General features: G+C 42.5%; 1 long non-coding RNA gene across 1 annotated transcript; it reads left to right on the top strand.

Moving 5' to 3' along the window:
• Nucleotides 1–462: 462 nt before the first annotated feature.
• On the top strand, nt 463–18735 carry LOC135578441 (uncharacterized). The gene is made up of 3 exons (XR_010470026.1): nt 463–899; nt 8077–8196; nt 17820–18735. It is a non-coding gene; the product is annotated as an uncharacterized LOC135578441 (long non-coding RNA).
• Nucleotides 18736–20649: the final 1914 nt, after the last annotated feature.

The following is a 20649-nucleotide window of genomic DNA, read 5'->3' on the forward strand; positions in this document are numbered from 1 at the left end:
ATTTTTATATTCCCCTTTCATGAAGAAGCTTGAGACGGTGCTCACAATCAAGTAGAGTTGGGTTCTCTGGCCCTGGAAGTACCTTTCCAGTCCTGTTGTCCTGTGTGCCAACTGGCATATGACAATGAGCTGAATTGCTTTATTTTTCATGACTATTCAAATAATTCCAAAAGCATAACCTCACATTAATACATACAGAAACCCAGATTTAGCTGCAACTATGGGATATCATATTTGGGTTAAAATCACTGACCAGGACGCAGGCAAGGATGCAGATGGGTTTCTGGAGTCTGACATGCTGACATCTGAAATTGCCCTGCTGGTGTCTCAATGAGGTTATTTCTCAGCTTCACTGAATCCCAGGGAGTTTTACCAGTACTTTTAGTAACACAAGTTTACCCCTTCTAGAATTAGTTGAAATCAGTGCAGTTATCCATATTTCCAATGACATTGCTGAGATTAGAATCTAGCCCTTGTTCTCTTTCTTGGTGAACTATCAGATTTAGAAGCAGAATCCTAAATTCCTCTAAAAATTTATCAAACTCCTATCTCCAGGCCCTTGTCTTCAGCATTGCCAACTGCTCTGTTGAGCTTCCCACTTCTCCCAATGAGGATTTCAACTCCTAGCTCTGCATCTCCAAGCCTGCTGCCCCAGATCCTCCCATGAAAGGAATACTCCCATCCAGGGTGGAGCACATTGTCTTGTGCTGGCTGGTAACACTCCCTGCTGCGTATCAAAGGCATCTGTTCCTCTCAGTGTGCTGAAAGAAGCAACAGCTTTTGAAAAGCAGCTCACCAGGGGCAGCTTGCCAGCAGGGATGCAAGGCATGGGAGGCGCAGGCTCCCCAGGACTTCAGAAGCACAGAATCCAAAGCAACCACCTGAAGTTGCCTGTGCCTGTGAGTAACCTTGCTGGCTTTTCTCTTTTGAGGGCTCTGGGAGGGATGTTTGTAGCATGTAACCCTATACATCTCACATGTTAGAGTACCAGCTATCTTGGCCATATAGACAATGGCTCCTCCAGTGCCCCTATGGTTGGCCATTGTGGCCAGCCGTCTTCCAAGGAGCCTTTCCTCCCCAGTGACTGCGCAGGAGAGCCTGCCTTGCTTCATCGTGTGCCTCAGATTGCATTGTGCACATACCCACACATGCACAAATCCTTTCTCCCCTTTCACCTCGTCCCCTCGGGTCCAAATGCATCTATGAGTCACTATGGGAAGTGCACCTGATGATCTCAAAGCCACAGCACCAAACACAAAGCATCACAAAACCACCTCTCGTGAGAGCTGGTGACTCATCCAGCTAAAGCCTAGCTGATTAGATATTCATATCTGGAATTTTATCCATTTTCACAGTGTTTTCCAAGAAACAGTAGTTCTTTGATTTATGAGATTGACAGACATTCAGATTTTGAAGTGGTACATAAAAATTTGCATCTGTGATGTCATTTGATGTGTCTGTGTGAACAAAAAGCAAATAACTGATTTGTCCTTAGGGAAATTGAGAGGTTATTTATAGCTTAAAGGTTCCTTATAATCTACAGATGTATCTGGCATTGATTGGAATAGAGAAGTGTAGTGTGATCACAGAACAGAAGCATGAACTTTTGCCATTTGTGCTGTTCAAGCAGCACCAGTCATTAAGGAAAAATTAAATTGTCATAAATACTGACAATATTTCAATGTCTATGTATGGGTGCATACAGATGCATTTAAACTGGCAGTAGCAGATGCTCCATTTGCAAGGAACAGTTATACTGGGCCTCACACATGAATGAATTTTGTGTGAAGTTTATGTAAGAAACCAGATACATCTTACACCACTGAAAATGCACAGTAAGTCTCACTGTACTCTGGCTTCTCATCTCTGTAGTCAGGATTGTCTTCAGTGCTTTCTGAGATAGGAAAATAATTTATTTCCATTTGTATACATTTTAAAATAATCCTAGAAATTATTTTTAATAATGCAAACACTACCCTGTATGGGAGCAGAGCTCTCAAGATGCAGTTGAGGGCAGTAAATCCTATTTTCTACCAAGATGAACAGGTTTTGCAGGAAGAATGTGCCTGAAGGCAGCTGTACTCTACACACCCAATTTTTCACAAAACACAGCAAGACAGGTTCATGTTTGGTGTAATCCCTTTGCCTCCAGAACATTTCCATCTTGGCAAATTTGCCTTAGAAGAAAGCAGTATGCTGTAGCTTTCCACTCGGGGGCCAGTTTTTCTTCCTGTTACTATTTCCTCCAGATCACATCAGCTTCCCGGGCTTGGCCATTTTCTTCAGATGGGCAGGACACTCTACAAGGTCAACTTTGAGTGCTCCAAGCATGAAAAATGACACAAATGTTTCCTCAATGGAGAACTGGTAGAAAAATCAGAGACGGGCAGGATGTCGTAGTATAGACCTTGTTAACAGGCCCTATATGGAAGTGGTTTTTAGCAGGAATCTCACCAAACAGCCCTTTTCCTTGTGGTTTGGAGCTCCCATGCCTTTCCACTTGTGCAGAAGATCTCTTGTGCATCTCAGCGTGATTTGAGCCAGACCTGGAGCCTCACACTACTTTAATGTGGCAACCTCAGGTTTGGATTCGGTTTGGGATTTGGAGCATTAGTTGGGAGTTCATCCACATGAAAACACGCCCAGGTTTGCTGCTGCTTCCCTGTGTCACGGCAGCCCTTGTTCGTGGCTGTGCATCCACCTTGCTCCTGCTACACCCATGCAAACCCTACCCCGCCACAGGAAACAAGCTGATCCAGTTAAAATTCTCCTCTCTCTCTGTCAACATGCTGAAATGAAGACAGAAACTGCTGCCTCTGTGTTGCTCAACGTGCCGGGTGTTTGAAAGGGCTTTTAGGTAAACGTGGAGCCAAAGTGTCTGTCTCCACCCATTCTCCTTTTGGCAAAGAGACAAGAGAGAAAAAAAAATACATTTAAAAAAAATATATATATATATATTTATGTATATAGCCCCTGTCATTGTTCTCTGATTTCAGTGGGTTGCTGGATGTGTGTCTGTGCATCTAGCAGAGTTTCAGAGTTTCAGCCCCCTGTTTTGGAGAGGAAGAGGTTCTTTTCTGTGTGGACAACTGACTCAGAGACTTGTTTGTCCTGCAGGAAGAGTTGCAGGATTAACTTTTAATACTTTGACATTCAGTGATGAGAAAGCTCATGTTCACATGGGGATTTGGGGAGGCTCAGTGAATTCTTCTTCCTCGCTTTTTATGCACCTAGAAGCTGGGCATGACTGACAGATTGCAACTTCAATCCTGGAAATAGTCTCTTGAGGCTTAATTGGAAGGGCAACAGAGGCGTCATGAAACATAGTCCTGCTCTACTGAAAAATCAAGCAGCTGACTGCAGGCACATTCATGGTGCCAAGTTAGGCTCTACTGATCAAATTCAGAGCTGTGAAAGGCTTTGGTGTGGTCAGCTGGAGCTGCCAAAGACAGAGGCACATGTGAAGCAGTGTCCTTCTCCCAGGCATTCAGAAGGAGAATCTCTCAGGTGGGAGCTCACCCTCCTGTACCGGTGCCTGATTCAGGAGTGAGGCAGAGTGACTTGGCCAGTGCACACACATTTCTTTTTGATGACGAGAAAGAGGAGGAAATGCTAATAGCACCAGCCTAGTGTTCATTCAGGAAGAGAAGGACCTAGACACCTGAGCTTGCTAAACCTGAGAAGACTCAGATTCACAGCTCTGACCCAGTGTAAGCTCTTTGGGGCATCTAAAGCATCTCAGGGGACTATGACCTGAACACTAATTAAGCTACATAATAAGTCGCATAGTGTGCTAACTTGGATGTTATCCCTAACCTCCAGTTTGTAATGCGTAAGTACTTAGGCATGCTTTCTGCCCTCATTCAGAAACAGCAGATCAAGGCTGTGGTTCTCGGACTGCCCAGCACCAAACCAAACCTCTCCAAGAGGGATGATGAGAGATGGAGTGGTAATGGGGCAAAGGATATAAAGGCATAGGGAACATTTCTTTCACACAGAGAAGTTGATAAAAACGTTTGTAAATCTTCTTCACATCAGTATTCCTGATACAAACAATTTACAGTAATTACAGATAAAGTATTTCTTCTTCGAAGCAGAAGAAAAAAACAAATCTGAAAAGTATCTGTTGCCTGTTGCTCTCTAAAATGAGTGTAATTACTACAGAATTTCTTCTCTTAACACTCTAGTAGGACATTCACACCTTCACACATGCATGGCATGAAACATCCTTGCAAAAGCATTGCCTCTGTAGAGGAGCAGGGGTAGATATGATTCTCTCTTTGAGAGTCTCAGAAGAAAACCACTGTATACCAGTTATATAACTGTGATTTTGACTCTTCTTTTACCCATTATTTATACCAGTAATGCCCTCAACTTGGCTTTCAGTATCAAAAAGTATGTAACACTCCAACCTTATGAAGTGGCTTTCTGTTCTTCAAGACAATGAAGGAAAATAATGACTCTCCAGCTGCTAAACTCGTGGAAAACCCAGAATTGATCCCATCTAAGAATGAGTTTTATTTCTAAGAAAGTAACCCGTGTAATTCCAAAAAAGAGCAAATCCTCAAATTTTACTGTTCACAGTAATTCACATTAGACCTAGTTAAGAGATAAATGGCATAATTGTCTACAAGGAGGCAGGCATGCTGCAGCATCTTACATTTCTTGAGTAGACTGAAGTTTGTATCCCTCTCTAAACCCCCCAGAGTTGAGACATGAGAAGGACAGAGCGTTGCAAGTCTAAGGCTGCCCTGCTGTCCTACCAAGGTCCAGTGACACTGGCAGGTCTTTAAGGGCAACAAGAAACCAGACTGACTTTAGCTAAACTTCGGTGACATCAGCTGATGGTTTACCCACCTAATTTTAGAATATGAAACATTTTTGATGGGGTAGCATTGATGTAAAATTGCCGTGTTATTTTAAACTCTGCTTTGAGCTGCATACTTTCCATGGAGTCAATGCAATGTTGAGAGTTTGTGGTGTGGAACAATCCATCCTGGGTTTGAACATAATGATATTTGGAAGTCTGTTCTGCTGAGGGTTGTCTTCCTCCTGAGGAAAGCTGTGCATTCACCTTCAAAATATAAATGTCTTAGGGAAAGTGAAGGAATGGCATCTGATTTAAGAAATTATGGACTAATGTTTTTTCATTAGGACTCTACTGGATGAAAAACGCAGTACTGTCAACACTGAAACTTTCCAGGAATGTCTCATTTCACCAACTTATTCATGCACAAAACTGAGGAAAAATTCCCTGAAAATTAAAATCCTTTGTTGTAGCATTTTCAAAATTAAGGATTCCGTGTTTCTTTAAAAACCAACTTTTTGTTTTGAGATGCCTTTCAACTTTCTTTGAAATAAAATTGAAAACATTTTTTAAAAATCTCAATTTCAAAATAAAACAGTTCTTTCAGGGATCAAACAGTGTATTTCATTTAAGTGGTCAGAAAGGCTTTTTATTCTTTGGAGCTGCTGATGAATCAGAAAAATTCTTTCTTTCCACAACTCTGATATATGCTGTGTTGAAGTTGCTTTGATATCTGATCTTTATTACCTTAATCTTATTTGTGCCTTAGTATTACTGGCTATAATGGCTCCATCCTTGTCTGATGTTAGAAGTTTAAATGCTGTGGGCCTGAACAGCGCGGGGATGGAAGCCCACTTAGGGATCATGAATACTGTTGACATAAACAAAGCAATTGTGATGGCACTGATGACCTGGTAGACAAGAAAAATCATTTTGGTCAATGACAGTTACAAAACATTGACATAAATAGAGGATATAACAACAGTGAATCTTAGTTAGAGGAGAATCCAAATGTAGGAGAAAAATCAACTTGAAAGAAATTGAGAAATTTTATAGCCTTCAGATTAACTGTGAAGCTATTTAAAATTATATCTGAGAGCTGATGAACAAGGTGTTGTGTTTTCAATGACTAATAAGGGTAGTCTTGAGCCAGAACTGATCTGAATTTAGGTATTGGCTTTTAGCAAATAACATATGTTAGTGCTTTGAATATGCTGACTTGTGACTACAGGAAAGCTGCCCGTCGTCTGCATTTTATGAGTACATCTCTTTTTTTTAATGCAAACACTGGGGAATGTTGGTCTTTGTGTGGCTGGTTTTCAGTGCATTAAGAAAAATACTTTTGTTTGGAAAAGAAAAGGAAACTTTTGCCACCAGAAACTCAAAATTATCACATTAGGACCACCCTGGCTGGCTTCTCAGTGGAGTTCTCGCTTCAAGGAAGTAGTATGGATACAAAAAGTTACGTTTAAACTGAGAAAACTACATAGGTTTGTACTGGTGATTTTGTTTCTCTATTTGGTTTTTACATAGCAGTTGTTACCAAAGTAAGTGAGTACCATACACACTTTATGGGAAGTATTATTTCCCATTTTCAGACAGAAGAATGAGTTTGACTTGAGGACAGAGCAAGTTCCCAAAGTCGAGATGTTAAGAAGGGAACAAAGGTCTTCAGACCTCCAGTGTTCTGTGACAGCCACAAGCCTGCTCTTCCTGGCAAGGGCTGATGCAGGTATCAGTGCTGGAAATCTGCCCTTTTCTCCTGATTTTTGTCTGTGGACAGGACAAGGGCAGGGCAACCCGTGAGAGTGGCCAGCCATGAAATTCCTACACAGTTCTAGGTTTGGATCCTGAAGCTGCCCTCACTAAGCTTCACAATTTGGACTCAAGCATGTGTTTCAGGGCTATTTATACTTAAACAACAAAATCTGAACACATACCAGCTGAGCATTTGAACTGTATCCCTTCTTCTTAGTGGTCTTGTAATATTTCCATGGTAAATATTAATATGTTAGATTCAATTATCACTGTTAGAGTGGGTTCAGCCAATTCCACATGTAAAATACCTTATGCTGAGACACTGAGAAGTGCGATGCCTAACTTCAGCAGGACACGTTTTTGGTTGTGGGTTTAATTTTAGCTACAAAGACAGCAGGAGCATGTGTTTCAAGTGTTAGAAATGGTGGGATCAGGTCTCAGACCAGAATTTCAAAGTCAGATATCCACATGCTAATTCATACAGGCAGCTGAACAAATGGTCTCAGAGTAAACAATCACAAGGGACACACAGGATATGAAAGAAGGGGAATTTTCTTCAGTTTACTCCTACTTGTGTTTGGTTTCACTATTCAGATGGCCATAGCAACCTTCTCTCCATCTCCTTGTCAGAGATAATTTTATGCTCTGGAGTTCTGCCAAAATGCTTTGCTTTGCCATGGGACACTCACGAGAGGCTCAGCTCCTTCTAGAGAAACCGCCATATTTCAGATGCATCTTCATCCCACATCTCCACACTGGTCTATCCAAGTGTAGGCATTTAGCACTGCTAGAGCATGCTCAGGTATGTGCTTCAGAATGAGCAAAGGCATCGGAAAAGAAGAGCTGATGGGTCATCTAAGTTACCCTCTACCAACACAAGGGTTTTCCCTGATGTGTTGTCCACACCACGTAGGTGGGTCTGATCAAGCACTCTGGGAGAGAGAATGGGGTCAGATGAAAGATGCCTGATGTGGAAATCTTTGTCGAATTCCTCCCCATTGATGTGAATACTGCCTGTTTCAAGTTACCTGGTAAATACTTTTGTCATCGTGACTAATGACCTGCCAGAAGAAAAGGAAAAAGACATATAGAAAGGAGCTGCATTCAGCGGTAGGTGGCCATGCCCTGCCCCTCCAGTTTCCTCACAGGCAAACTGTGAGGGCTGTCCTTTGTGAAGAAGCTCTTTGAAACTTCGTATTCAAAATTTGCTGTTTTCCTTACGCTATTGTTTATACAGTGGTCATCTGGAAATGGTCTAAAGCTTTACTTGTGCCAAAAAAAATAAACCAGGCTTTATTTTAAAATGTATCTTTTGATCAAGAGGGCAAGCAGTACCATTAGCAGAAAAAAAAATAAGTTAGATGGTAGCTGTTTGAAAACAAAGTACTGCTCTGAGGTTTTCCTGCACAAAACCAAATCATACTAATAGGAATCAATACACCTGGAACAGCTTTCCCATATAGAGCCTTCAAAGTTCTTACAAAGGATGAAGCTACTGGTCTCTTTTACAGAGGTAAACATTGAGACACAAAGAGGCTGGCCCAAGCTGAAAATGAACCCCAGCTCTTCTGCAAGCCAGGCCACCGAGCAACCTGCCGTCCTTCTCTGCCTCACCTGCCAGAGCGAGGAAGGTAAGGAAATAGTTGTTTTCCCTCTGTCACATCCAAGAGTAAGTTCTGCTCACTCTGATCACTGGACATTACAGCTCATTCATGTCCATGTGAAGTCACTGCTTATCTTCTGCAGGGCTGCATGGCCCATGGTCCTTTTGAAAAAAAGTCTTCACAGAAAGGTTTGTCAGGCATTAGAACAAGCTGCCCAGGGAAGTGGTGCAGTCACCGTCCCTGGAGGTGTTTAAAAGGTGTTCAGATGAGGTTCTTAGGGACATGTTTTAGTGCTAGAGTTAGGTTAGGTTATGGTTGGACTTGCTGATCCTGAGGGTCTCTTCCAACCAAGATGATTCTATTCTATTCTATTCTATTCTATTCTATTCTATTCTATTCTATTCTATTCTATTCTATTCTATTCTATTCTATTCTATTCTATGGAACAGCGTGCTTGCACTGCAGCTTTGTTACTTTTGTTTTTAAAAATCTGTCTCTCTTTTCTTTTTCCTCTCAGATTTTGCAGAAATAATTAAGCCCCTTTGGTGTATCTCTGAGAAGGGGAAACTCAGTGACTGATAATTACCTTGCATGCCATTTAATGAACTAGAAGGAGCACAGTAACATCCATAATCTAGTTCTTCTAGCTTAAGCCCTAGTTCTGTGTATTTCCAAGTGTTAATATTCAGACATAAATGGAAAAAGGTTAAAAGGATTCAGTGAATTTGTAACAAATGTGCCCTTTGTATATATGAATTCTGAGTCGTCTCTACCGGACATGGTGTGTTGGTTGATCTTGATATGAATACCAAAATTACCCCCTTGTAAGCAGGATTCATTGCTGTTGCTACTGTAGCGCAGTGGAAAGGGCATTGACTTAGGTGCTCAGAGACGTAGTTTCTCATCACACCACTGCTACCATCCTGCCATTTATCCTAGGACAAATTCCTGCACCTATTTATTCCTCTATTTCCTTTCCCTTCTCATGCTATCTTGTGTATCTAGAGGTGAAGCTCTTTGTGACAGAGAGCACTCAGCGTCAGGTACAAGGGAGATCGATCTCAGCCAGTGTCTTAATGAAGTAGCAAAAAATGTCAACCAGTTAAATGCTAAAAGAGAAGAAGTTCCATCCAAAACTAACAAACACACTCAACACTGAGCATACTCTGTACTAAGCTTAAACCAGCTTTATCAGCTATCGTTTCAGCAGTCTTAGATTACCTGGTGCAGGAGATGGCACATTCTGCAGCAGCTTCCCCTACATTTTAAATATGGAGGCCTTTAATAAATAAACATTGAACAAAAGTCAGCACAGCTGATCCCATGCCTTTTCAATTTTACTTTCCTTCCAGTTGTGCTTCTTTCATCCTGTCACTTTCCACGCACAGCAGATTTTTGCACTGAAAATGAAAACTCAAAGAGAGAAGTTTTCATGGGGGAAGACTGAGAGGTGATCAGAGGTTACCTGGAGCGAAGGTGTATGAGTTCTGCAGTTGTACTGAGAGACTGATCAACAAGAAAAGAAAAAAAAATGTGAGGAGTGGGGAAGAGAGGTAACACTTCATTTATTAAGTGCCACCCATGTTTAAGGCATAAGGCAGAAATTCCTGAACCAAGCATTTCATAGCTTAAGTGTTATATTGTACCTTTAAGTGGAAAAAGCCCACACTGAGGCCAAGAAACCACTTACTGAGATTTCTCAGAATGTTTTCCAGCAACTATGGGGTCTGCCTTCCTCCCACCACTCTGGTGGAAAAGGAGAGTGTCTCCATAAATCACACCTCCCTTAGAGGCCAGCGTTGCCCACACAGATATCCTCTGCTCCCTCCGCGACTGGTGCTTCACCATCAGAGCTGTGCACCTCCAGTCCTTCACTCCCACCAGAGTCAACAGCAGGACAAATGTGTCGGCGCAAGACACTGCCAGCCTAGTGAAGGAGTGAAACTATAAAACCATTTCCGCCTCATGAGAAGGACTACAGCTGGAGGGTAGCTAATGTGAGCATAAAGACTACTGAGCTCACATCATCCTATCGCTGAGCACCACTGACAAGGGCCTGGTCCCATTCTCTTCACACCCACCCTTGAGATACTTGTAAGCACTGATCAGATCCCCTCTCAGCCTTCTCCAGGCTGAGCAGACCCAGTTCTCTCAGTCTCTCTTCATAAGAAAGATGCTCCAGAACCCTAATCATCTTTGTAGCCCTCCGCTGGACTCCTTCCAGTAATTCCTTGTCCTTCTTAAACTGGGGAGCCCAGAACTGGATACACTACTCCAGATGGGGCCTCACCAGGGCGGAGTAGAGTGGGAGAATAACCTCCCAAGACCTGCTGGTAAGATTGTTACTTTTGGTTGTTTGGGGATTTTTCATGTTTATGTGCCTGTGGCTGATGAAGTTGTGTCACTGCTGGCAAATTACAACATGCACCTGTCTTGGCTAATGCAGGGCAATGGTCTTTAGGTCATTTGAACTCTTCATGATCCCATCCTAGCAAGCCTGGATACCTAAGGGTTTCTCTGAAGTACAGTAACTTACATGGTAGGTCAAAAGCATAAGAAAGACCTTGTATTCCTGCACGAAGGCCTGATCCACCTCACACAGGGATAGCTTTATCGCAGAGGACTTGCATACCACAGGCATCAAGCTGTTCTATATTAATACCTTGACATCTACCAAAACAGAACCAACAACAACAAAAGGGAAAGATTTCTGGGTAACCCTCTCTCTAAGGATGCTGGGCAGAAACATGACGTGTAAAACCCCCTGAAGCATTTCTCATGTCATTCTTGAGTGTGGAGCCCATGCGAGGCACATAACCTCAGCCTCTCCCTCTCTCCCGCTGCAGCACCTGCACATGCTCTTTGCTATTTTGCCTGTGTTGGTAATGAAAACCTGACTTTTGTCATCCTCTAAAAGCAGTATCATGAGTTGGAAACAGAGGGAGAAAAGAAAAACATGACCCCGTAAGCTGAGAAAGCTGCAGAAAGGTAGTGAGCCCTCTCAACAGAGCTTTTGGAAGCCTGTTCTCCTACCACAGAAAGCAGATCAAATCTAGTTGAGGACAATCATATTTGGCCTAATATGACCCCTACATTCAGAGTAAGATTCAGAATGAAATATGTGGCTTTGCAAGCACAGAAAGGTATTCAGGCATCCACCCCAGAACAGGACATTAAGCTAAAAAAGCTGCTGATTGGAGGTGTTTGTTTTCTCTACCCGTATTTTTCATACCAGGAAATGTAAGACTTTTTTGTTGCCTTTTCAGAAAATACCAAGGTTATAATGTCTACCATGCCAGAGTAGGAAACAAAAAGAAAATAAGAATTCACTTCTGGTTTACAGCTGTTGTCCCAATAGTCTTATATGCACCAATAAAGCATTACAATGATCCAGAGAGACTCATTTGCCAAGCCACAAGCACATCATGCTCCAGAAAAAAACAAGGGCCCAAAGAAGAAAAATCAGTCCTGTTGGAACTATGTTAAAAAAGCCTCCTTAGCTTGGTTTGAAACCACGTTCGCTGTTGCCAATCTTGTGATACTATAAAACTCTAGTCTTCCACCCCAGACCATGAAATTAAATATATATGCACTAGGTATTTTTTTTGACTTCTACGAGCCCCAAAGGTTCAAATGTACAATCTTCTCCCTGCCATCACGAGGGCCTAGCACATTTCTTTTTAAACAAAAGCTGAGATTATAATGTAATTAAATGGCTCTAGGCACCAAGCCTTTAAAAATACACTTCAGAGCAGGAGTGTCAAAGGGCCACAGCAGCCTCACGGTTGCCTTCAAAGGGACAAATGTAATTTTAGGACTTACGGGACATTTATACAGTCCTAAAATTACATTCGGCCCTTTGAAGGCAACCACGAGGCTGGTGTGGTCCCCGGTGAAAATTAGTTTGACACCACTGATTTAGAGGATCACTTTGAAACCATGGAAGGTGGTAATGCTGAGGTGAGAGCCGGCAGAGAAAAGTAGGGCGAGGAGGTTGGCGCGAAGGTGAGAGCAGCTGAGCAGAGCTGGTGACAGTCTCGGCTCACCCACAGCAATGGGGTCCATCCCAGGAGCCATGGGGGGAGAGCAGAAAAGACACAAACCTCCAGCCTTGGCGTCTGGCTGCAGCTCTGCCGTGCTTGATTTGTAATTCCTCCGGGAAATCCTACTAAGATTTTTGGCCGGGGCTTTGGAACAACTGGAGAGGAAACTTCATCGAGCCCTCTGCCTGTTTGGAGAGCACTTTATAAGTTTATGCTATGCTGACTGAACACTTCTGCAGTGCAAACACCAGGCTAGCTTATATGCGCAGCAGTCAGGGTTTGCAGAAGGGCTGCCAGTAAAAGACAGTCCGGTGAGCTGGGGTGCAAGGCGGATCTTCTTGGCACGAGCTTATGTGGATCTTATTCTTTCGCTCTGCAGCTGCGGGCCACGGTAGTTCCCCGATGGGCAGATGGAATCTGTTGTTTTCTCTCAAGAGAGTTGCTAATCTTTTCAGCTACATAAATATACTTCTATTATTGTCTGAGTAAATTGCTTTAGAAAACTGTTTCTTCAGGAAAGAAAAAAAAAAGTTGAAATTTCTTAAAAGTAAAATGTCAGTATATTTTTCATAATTATTCCAGTACTTTTTCTACCGTTGTTTATGGTAAAATCTCAATAGCTAGAAACTAGCGTGTAAACTGACGTTATCACACTTGCTTAAGAATCCAATCTTACCCAATGCCAAATAAAAAGTGAGACTTGCACATCTCCATCTCCCTTGCTCCTCTGCAAATCTCACCTAGACTTCTTCCCATATTTATTGCCTGCCTACGTTCATTTGTTAATTGCAACATTTCTTTTGGATGGTGAAGAGCTCTGAAAAGAAAAAGATTATATAACCCCACCCTCAGCATCGGACTTCAGTGCTCACATCCAGCCCTTCCCAGAAAGATTCCAGTTCAGCAAGATATTTATCCAAATGTTTAATTCTGCACACAGCGGTCTGCACTCGTTCTGCCCCCTCCAGCATTTAGATGAGGGGTTTGCTCTGGCAGTTGGAGAAGCAAGACAGCATTTAACAAATCCAGATATCAAGTGGTCTGAAACCCCTCAAAAATGAGGGCAGAAGCCAGAAGAGGGATCTTTTATACACAGCTTTAGGTGTTTGTAATGATATTACTGGAATTAATAATTCTTTCAATACTTACAACTAAACAGCCTTTTGAACCACTTCTTTTGTAAAATGAAAATTAACTATGCAACAGGCACTATCTAAATGTAATTTCCAAACAAAGTTACACCGTGATTCTGCCAGGAGGTCTGTAAGTGGAAGGCAGACAAGTCCAGAGCAGATTTGTTGAGATACCTATGGCTTTCTCTCAAATCTGCCTTTATGTATAATAAAATATTTGGTCAGAAAAGAATCCATGCCTAAGCCAAGTGCACTGGAGAAACTGTAGGCAAATCCATGCCTTATTCATATTATTAATTTAAATATCTGGACTTACACCTGAGGGGTATTTAGTGAATACAGTGAACAGATGCAGTTTGGATCTGTTCTCGACAGGTACACTTCTTTGTTATCACAAGGCTAATAACATCCCAACAGCAATTTGCATGGAAAATTCATACCTCTAGCTGCAGTTATTAAAATCATAATAGTGGAAGAGACTGTAATAATTTTTGAGTCTGATCCTGAAATTACCTGCCCAAACAGCAATTTTATATATCAGATCCCATTTACATCCACGGGGCCAGGAACTTGCACACAATTCCCAAGAAGCTCACGTATCTGCCAAACTGGAGCTGTATGTGAACATTTTGACCAGACTGTGGGCCTGCTTATGCTGCAGACCTGAAGATTTTGTCACGAGTCTTGGGATAGTTTGCCCCATTGAAATCCCAGTTCCTGGCAGAAGCAGTCTGGCAGAATATCAGCTTTCCTTTGCTTAATTTTTGAAGCCTCAAATCTTCCCGGTTACAGAGCAAAACTCAGCCGTATAATCTTCCGGAGGCTTAAAAATCAAAAATCAGATAAAATCAAGCCCCCATTTCCTAGATCTAAATTTCTCCTGATTTTTAAGCCAAGCCCATTATTCCAGGGATCTCAGCACTGGTTTTTAAATCACTAGGATTGCGATACTGATTGAGGGGTTCTCAGCACTATCGATAGCAGATCTCTCCTGGCTTCCAGTGGTAGGAGGTCTGACCCAATGTCAGTGATTTATTCATCACAGGGTCGGTCAAAAATACATTTCAGCTGCCAGCATGAGTGAGAAGCAAGGCGAAGAGAAGCAGGTGTGATGTTTTCTCAGAGATGGCTATGCCTATTTACTTTATAACCTAATGGGTTTATAGTTTTAAATTTCACGTAAAGACGTTGCAAAGCCATTTAGTAAATAACAGAGGGAGCAGTGGCACTCGTGCAGCCACTATCACAGCGGCAGCTTCTGACTAGAGGATACTGTGCAGAGCCCAGTTTTCCTGCCTCTGCAGGGACCTGTCAGCATCTGATGTACAGCGGAGGGAAACCACTATTGCCCTGCTGAACTAATAAAAGGAAATTGTTTAAAAATAAAGGTTGTGTTTACATTCCCCAGTCAGCGTTTCATTGCGGTAAAAGGTGTCTTGGAGGGCTTGGGGGGTCTGAGCCTCAGTGGTCCCATGTGTGTTGCCACACAGCACCCCAGGTTTCTCCCCAGGCTTTGCTGAGCACCCCGAGTGCAGCTGGAGGAGCCTTACACTTTTGTATTGAAAATGCTGCAAGCCAATGCCCAGCAGCCCCAGGCAGCTGCCGACACACTGTGCCCGCAGGAGCTTTCCTCTCGTCAGAAACACCGGGTTCACAGAGGCGGGGATGCACCCAGCTGGTGCAACCCCCAAATGGACATCAGCACAGAGGCATTGCAGGGGGACTGTGACCCTCCCATGCTCCTTCTGGATGTGAAGTGACTCCAAGGTGCACAGTGCCCATAAGAGGAGGGGGCCCTGGTTCCCTCCATGGGAAGGGCTCAGAGGGCAGGATCAGCAAAAGCAGCCCAAGATTGAGACCTCCTGACTTCCCTCCAAAAAAAATACTTGCAGAGAAACCTGGAATTATATATAAGTAAAGTTGCCTTTTGATATTACCACGTAATTTCCACTTCTGGCAAAGAGTTTTTTGCCCAGGCTAATCTGGAGACATTTCCCTTCACCACATTGGCACCGCTGTGTCATTTTTGATAGAAGTCTCATTCATTGGGAGAGTCAGGGCAACCCGCTTGTCTCTCGCGCCTGCAAACAGGGCTGTTTGTTGAGTCTTTTCAAAGACTGTGCGAACAGATAAACATGCTACACATGAAGTACATTAGGTGGAGGTGAAATACAGATGATTACATTTAAGGGCTTACAATAGTCGTTAAGAGCTTCTAACCACAGGCCCTGGCAGGGCTGGTCCTCGGCTTGCAGTGCATGTCTTGGCTACATCCTCAACCGACTTTCTGTTTCTCCCCCTTGAAATGGGTCCAATCTTGTCAGTCTAGTGGCAATGAAAAAAAAAAATCACCTCTGTTAATAGGATTATAAGATTTGGGGAATATAATGTTGTTGCAGATCATTTATTTTGAAAGCTGATTTCGTTTTAGTGAAAACAAGCTCAGCTCTGCACACTGGGGGTTTGCAGCCATTATGACAAACACAATCATTGCTGGTTTGAAAGATGTGATTGCTTTTTAATGTGGAAATTTCACAAGGTTACAAAAGAGGAAAAAATTAAACTCCTTTCTTACAACAAAGTCACTCTGGGATACGCGCTACAATGCCCTGACAATGTCCAGATACTCTGACCGCATTACACATCAGAAAGGTGGATGAGTGTGATTTACACCATTTCGCAATTGGGTTTTTTTCACACAGCTGAAAAAGCTGAAGAGTTTTGAGCAAAAATAAGAACAGTGCTTTATAAAAGGCATTCTGAATTGCACAAACACAGCCCAGGGGTCAAGGAAGTAGAGTGTGGATGAGGAAAGAGTCCAGAGGGATAGATGAGGGGATAACGTGATCTCCCCCTCCGTGCCTGGCAGCTCTGGACCCACAGTGGCAAACCACTCGGCGTATTGAAAACTAAACTCCTCCTCAGTGCAGCAGACAATCTTTATATTTGTTAGACATCCGAATAAAAAATGATAATCAACATCCCTTTTCAATAGCAACCTCCCAAAGGGCTTAAATATATTCTAGAAATAATGGCTAAGCCCCATTTTCCTGGGTGTTAGAAGATGTTCTGTCACCATCTCAGAAGAACCATTGTTGTGACAAAAGCCTCATGGCACAGCCCGGACAGGGCTGAGCAGGGAAACAGGCACTAGCAGGAACGTCCCAGTCAGAGGAATTCATCGGCAGGGACCAAAAGGAATGAATTTTTCCAATGTGTTCTTAAAAGAGTGATGAAGAGGGAAAGAAGGCTCCCCCTTTTTGAGGTTGGGGGTGCTCAGCATGTGTTTGTGGGCTCTCTTCTCCTTTGTAGTGAAGAAGATGCTTTTGATCTACAGCACGGGGTGAGCTCTCCCCAAAAGCAGCATGAGGGAGGGGGTAGATGTGGAGGGAGACACAAAGGATGGAGCTGAAGCACTGCCTCATAGCCGGGGATTGAAATGACATGTGCACCACGGAACCTTTTTCTTTCCAAAGCAATTTGCTATCATTATATTGCCCGTGCATTTCCAATACATGTCAGCCTGTTCTCTTTTAACTTGGCGGGAGGGGAAGGTGCTTTTATTGCAGGGCTCCTTGCAGAAGCTCGCCAGACATTGCTATTATTACATCTGCCAGGCACAGCACAGAATGATGCATGTTCATTAAAGGAATGGGGTTAGAGTAAAGCAAATCTGTTCAGTCCCTGTTAGAGAATGCCTGAGTGGGCTTAGAGGTTTTTATATATAGAAATATTCCAAATTTTAAAAATAGGATGATTTCTAACCCTGTAACTTCAGCTTTTGGCTGGCATTACCAAAATCATTTAGCTTTGTTTGCTTGGATCCTGTCAGTGTTGAAAATCCAGGACACTGCTAGAACAACATTTATTAAGGGTTTCACAAAGTTGTACATGACAACTGATTCCGATTAACTATTTCTATTAGGATTCCTCTTCTGCTTCAACTCATGTGTTTCTCTAACTGTTGGGGGACAGTGTGTGGTTATATGTCTGCGTGCATAGGAAGACAGGCTGGGCAAGGTTTGAAACAAAAATTCAGATTTCACTTTTTCAACCAGATGCTCTCTCATTCATGTGCCAAGGGATGGGGCTGATAATTATTCTGTGTGGCAGTGTGCCTGGGCTGATACACTCTGAGGCTTACCACTGATAGGCAGCATGCAGATGTTAATTTAGCCTCTGTTTCTGCATTTCCAGCTATTAGTACAAGGAAAACTACTCAGAGCAGAACAATATAATTTTGGTTCTCTCATCTATCTTACCCTGGTGTTGGTTCAACCCCAAACTGCCTGAGAATGACCGAGCCCTTCCTCCAAACTTCTTTTCCTTCTGTTCTTGCATGGAAGGTTGGTAGCTGGAAAGGCATTTTTGGTGGGAGAGCAGCCAAAACCAGCCACCTCTGGCTCTTTAGCTTTGGAGTCAGGATTCCTAACGGTACAGAGAGGCTCTGCAAATTCTTTGGTTTCTTCTGCAGGATTGCGAAGATTACATCAGTTGCCTTCTCCAAAGATGGCGAAAGCTACAGGAGAGTAGAGCAGAAGTCTCATCCACAACCAGCATGCAGAACAAAGCACCAAAAACCTGTATGGGGTCTTTACAATGCAAATACTTGAAATTATCCTGCAAAAATGGTGAAGGAGCTGATTTCAGAAAGAAGCAGCAACAATATTGTGCCCCCACTTCACATCTGCCCTTTCATCTCTTGGACATCCTGATAAGTCACTCAAAGAAGACAGTGATGCTGCTGGGTCTGAGGTTGCCGTGCCTGCAATGCCTCTATCCATAATAACAGCCTCATAAAGTGCTTTAGGACTTGTGTAGATGGGCCAAGAGTTGGGTTTGGGAGATAGAGGACCAGAAGTCGCCCTGTGGTTCATCGTGGTCTCCTGAAGGAATATTGAACCGTCAGGCATCTCTTGCTCACCCTGGGTTCTTTGCACAGAAGCCCGACTAACAAAATGAAAAGCGCAGCTTGAAACGAGTCCACTGCACACAGGTTTTCTCCTGGCATGACAGGCTATTGCAGCCTTAATGGCAGGCTGCTAGACTAGAAGCAGTCTTTCATTGAGTTTGTCTTACTGAGAGGAAAAACTGCTTTGTGTAATAACTTTATGGTAAATGTTGGCAAAAGATCTGCACTGCATACTGAAAGAGAGACATTTCTGACCACAGCTCACGAACCGCATTTATTTACTCTGGCATTTGTCCATTATTTGTTCATAGGCTTTCTGTCTCTGCTAAATGTGTTCCAATTTTGGGAGCTAAATCATTGCCAGTAGTTTCCAGGACATTCCGCTAGGCTAAGCAAAATTGCCCTAAGCAGTTGTCAGAAACCACTGGAGTAGTATTTTAAATACAGAGTATTTGAAGAAAATAAAAGATACCAAACATCCTATCTGTCTGGATCCTGGATCCTGTGTGTTGTTAAAAGTTAGGGAGCACAAACAGAGAATTTAAAGGGGTGCCTGTCTTTCCTGGGCCATTGTCCATCATTTAATGAGACAATCTGATTTTAAAATGAGTATAGTCATTTAAAAATGTGTATATTTACCAGCAGCTCTCCGGATAAAAATCGTGATCAAACTTCAGTCTAGAAAATCCTAGTTATTTACTTCTTAATAAAAATCAATTGCAAAATACAGGAGGAAAGCCATGGCTGTTAAAACTGACACTAAATTTGCTATCAGATGGCCTTGCAAAAATGTGTATTTATAGCTTAGGCAGGGTAACAATATGGGAATTGCTTTTCTGGCCCAGCCCCCTGATCCATCTGCTCACTGTCCTATATTGGACAGAGTTCACAATAACCTGACGTATTACCTGCCCTGACCATGGTCTAATGAAGATTGCAGTATAATCTCTAAGACAGTGAGTGACTGGCTTGAAGTACGAGTTCCTATATTTGTATTTAATGTTATTTTTCTTGGCATTAGTTATTGTAATTGCAGATAGCCTTACTGTCCAAAGGAAAGCTCAGTGCTTCCTCAGACTTTGCTGAATTCCTGGCCTGCGTGGTATCCTCTGGCAAAGTGGTCCAGAGGCAGCATGAGCCCCCGGGAGCAGGAAACTTGCCTGTTTGTGCTGTGGAATCAGCTGCCTTTAATTTTCATTGAGTGCCCACTTTTTGCTGTGTGCGAGAGGGTACACTGATTATTTTCTCCACTTTTATCATGACTCTTTCTTTTTTCTCTCCGTTTCAAAGAGAAACAAATCTCAGCTTTCCAATTTCTCCACCCATGAGTCAGAGTCATTTCTGAGCTCATTTCCAAATCCCCTCTCTCCCTGCAGACAAAACAACCAGTCCCACCTATGCGGTCCCAGGGGAAGAGGTAGTAGTGATACAAGCAACAGCATTCTTCTCTACTATTCCTTATCCATCACATTAAATCCCATCCAGGGTTTAATCCACAGCTTCACATTAACAGAACACCCTCAGTGAACTACCAACTAGGATTTCCCTCTGAATCAGTGTTTAAATTTAGGGCTCTTTGAAAAAAAGGGTTTTTTTTCCCTTTCAATATGTGTACAGAAATATTCTATCAACATTGAATTTCAGCTGTCATTTTTTTACTCAGTAGTCTGTTTGCAACCATGTGAACCTCCCCAAAATGCTCTTTTCACACGGTGAAAAAAATAATGCTATGTCCTCTGTTTATTTCTTATCACACTGCTCACTTGTACAGTAAGCGCAGTAGTAATGGTAATACAGAAATAGCAGTATAGCAAGTAATGACACTGATCCTACTAAATGGAGCATCTCAATGGTAAACCTTTAGCTTTGACAAAAGCTAGCCATTTAATCCTTATGTGAGTAATTGTTTATTCACTAGGTATAGAGGATACTTTGCTTCCTATGTTATAGCCGGTTTTGATTGATGGAAATATTCAGCTTAACTTGCATGATGATTTGGTTTTTTTCCTTAGCTTCATGTATTTTGTTCAGGGCTTACTGGAAGTGTAGAACGATGGCTGGCTGGTTCCCTTTTGTACACCCTGCTGTGGGCATGGGCAAAGATTCAGAGAGATTAGGGAGGTATGATTTGGCAAAATCTGTGTCAAATCTTATCTGCTCACATATTCCTGTTACTTTTTTATTTTTATTTGCCATTTGATTAATTTAATAGGTACAGATAAGATTCCCACTGGTCCATGAATCCCACATTATCCCTGTATTTTTAAATGCTGGTAGTCTAAGCACTATCCTAATGCTTTAAATATTATGTCTTCTATCTCCTAGTTTTTTTTCCTATTCCCCTAATTAACAAGGAAATGCAAATATTATCCTATCAGTTGGCAGTTGCAGA

Source organism: Columba livia, chromosome 2 (genome assembly GCF_036013475.1).
Source record: "Columba livia isolate bColLiv1 breed racing homer chromosome 2, bColLiv1.pat.W.v2, whole genome shotgun sequence".
Taxonomy (NCBI): Eukaryota; Metazoa; Chordata; class Aves; order Columbiformes; family Columbidae; genus Columba; species Columba livia.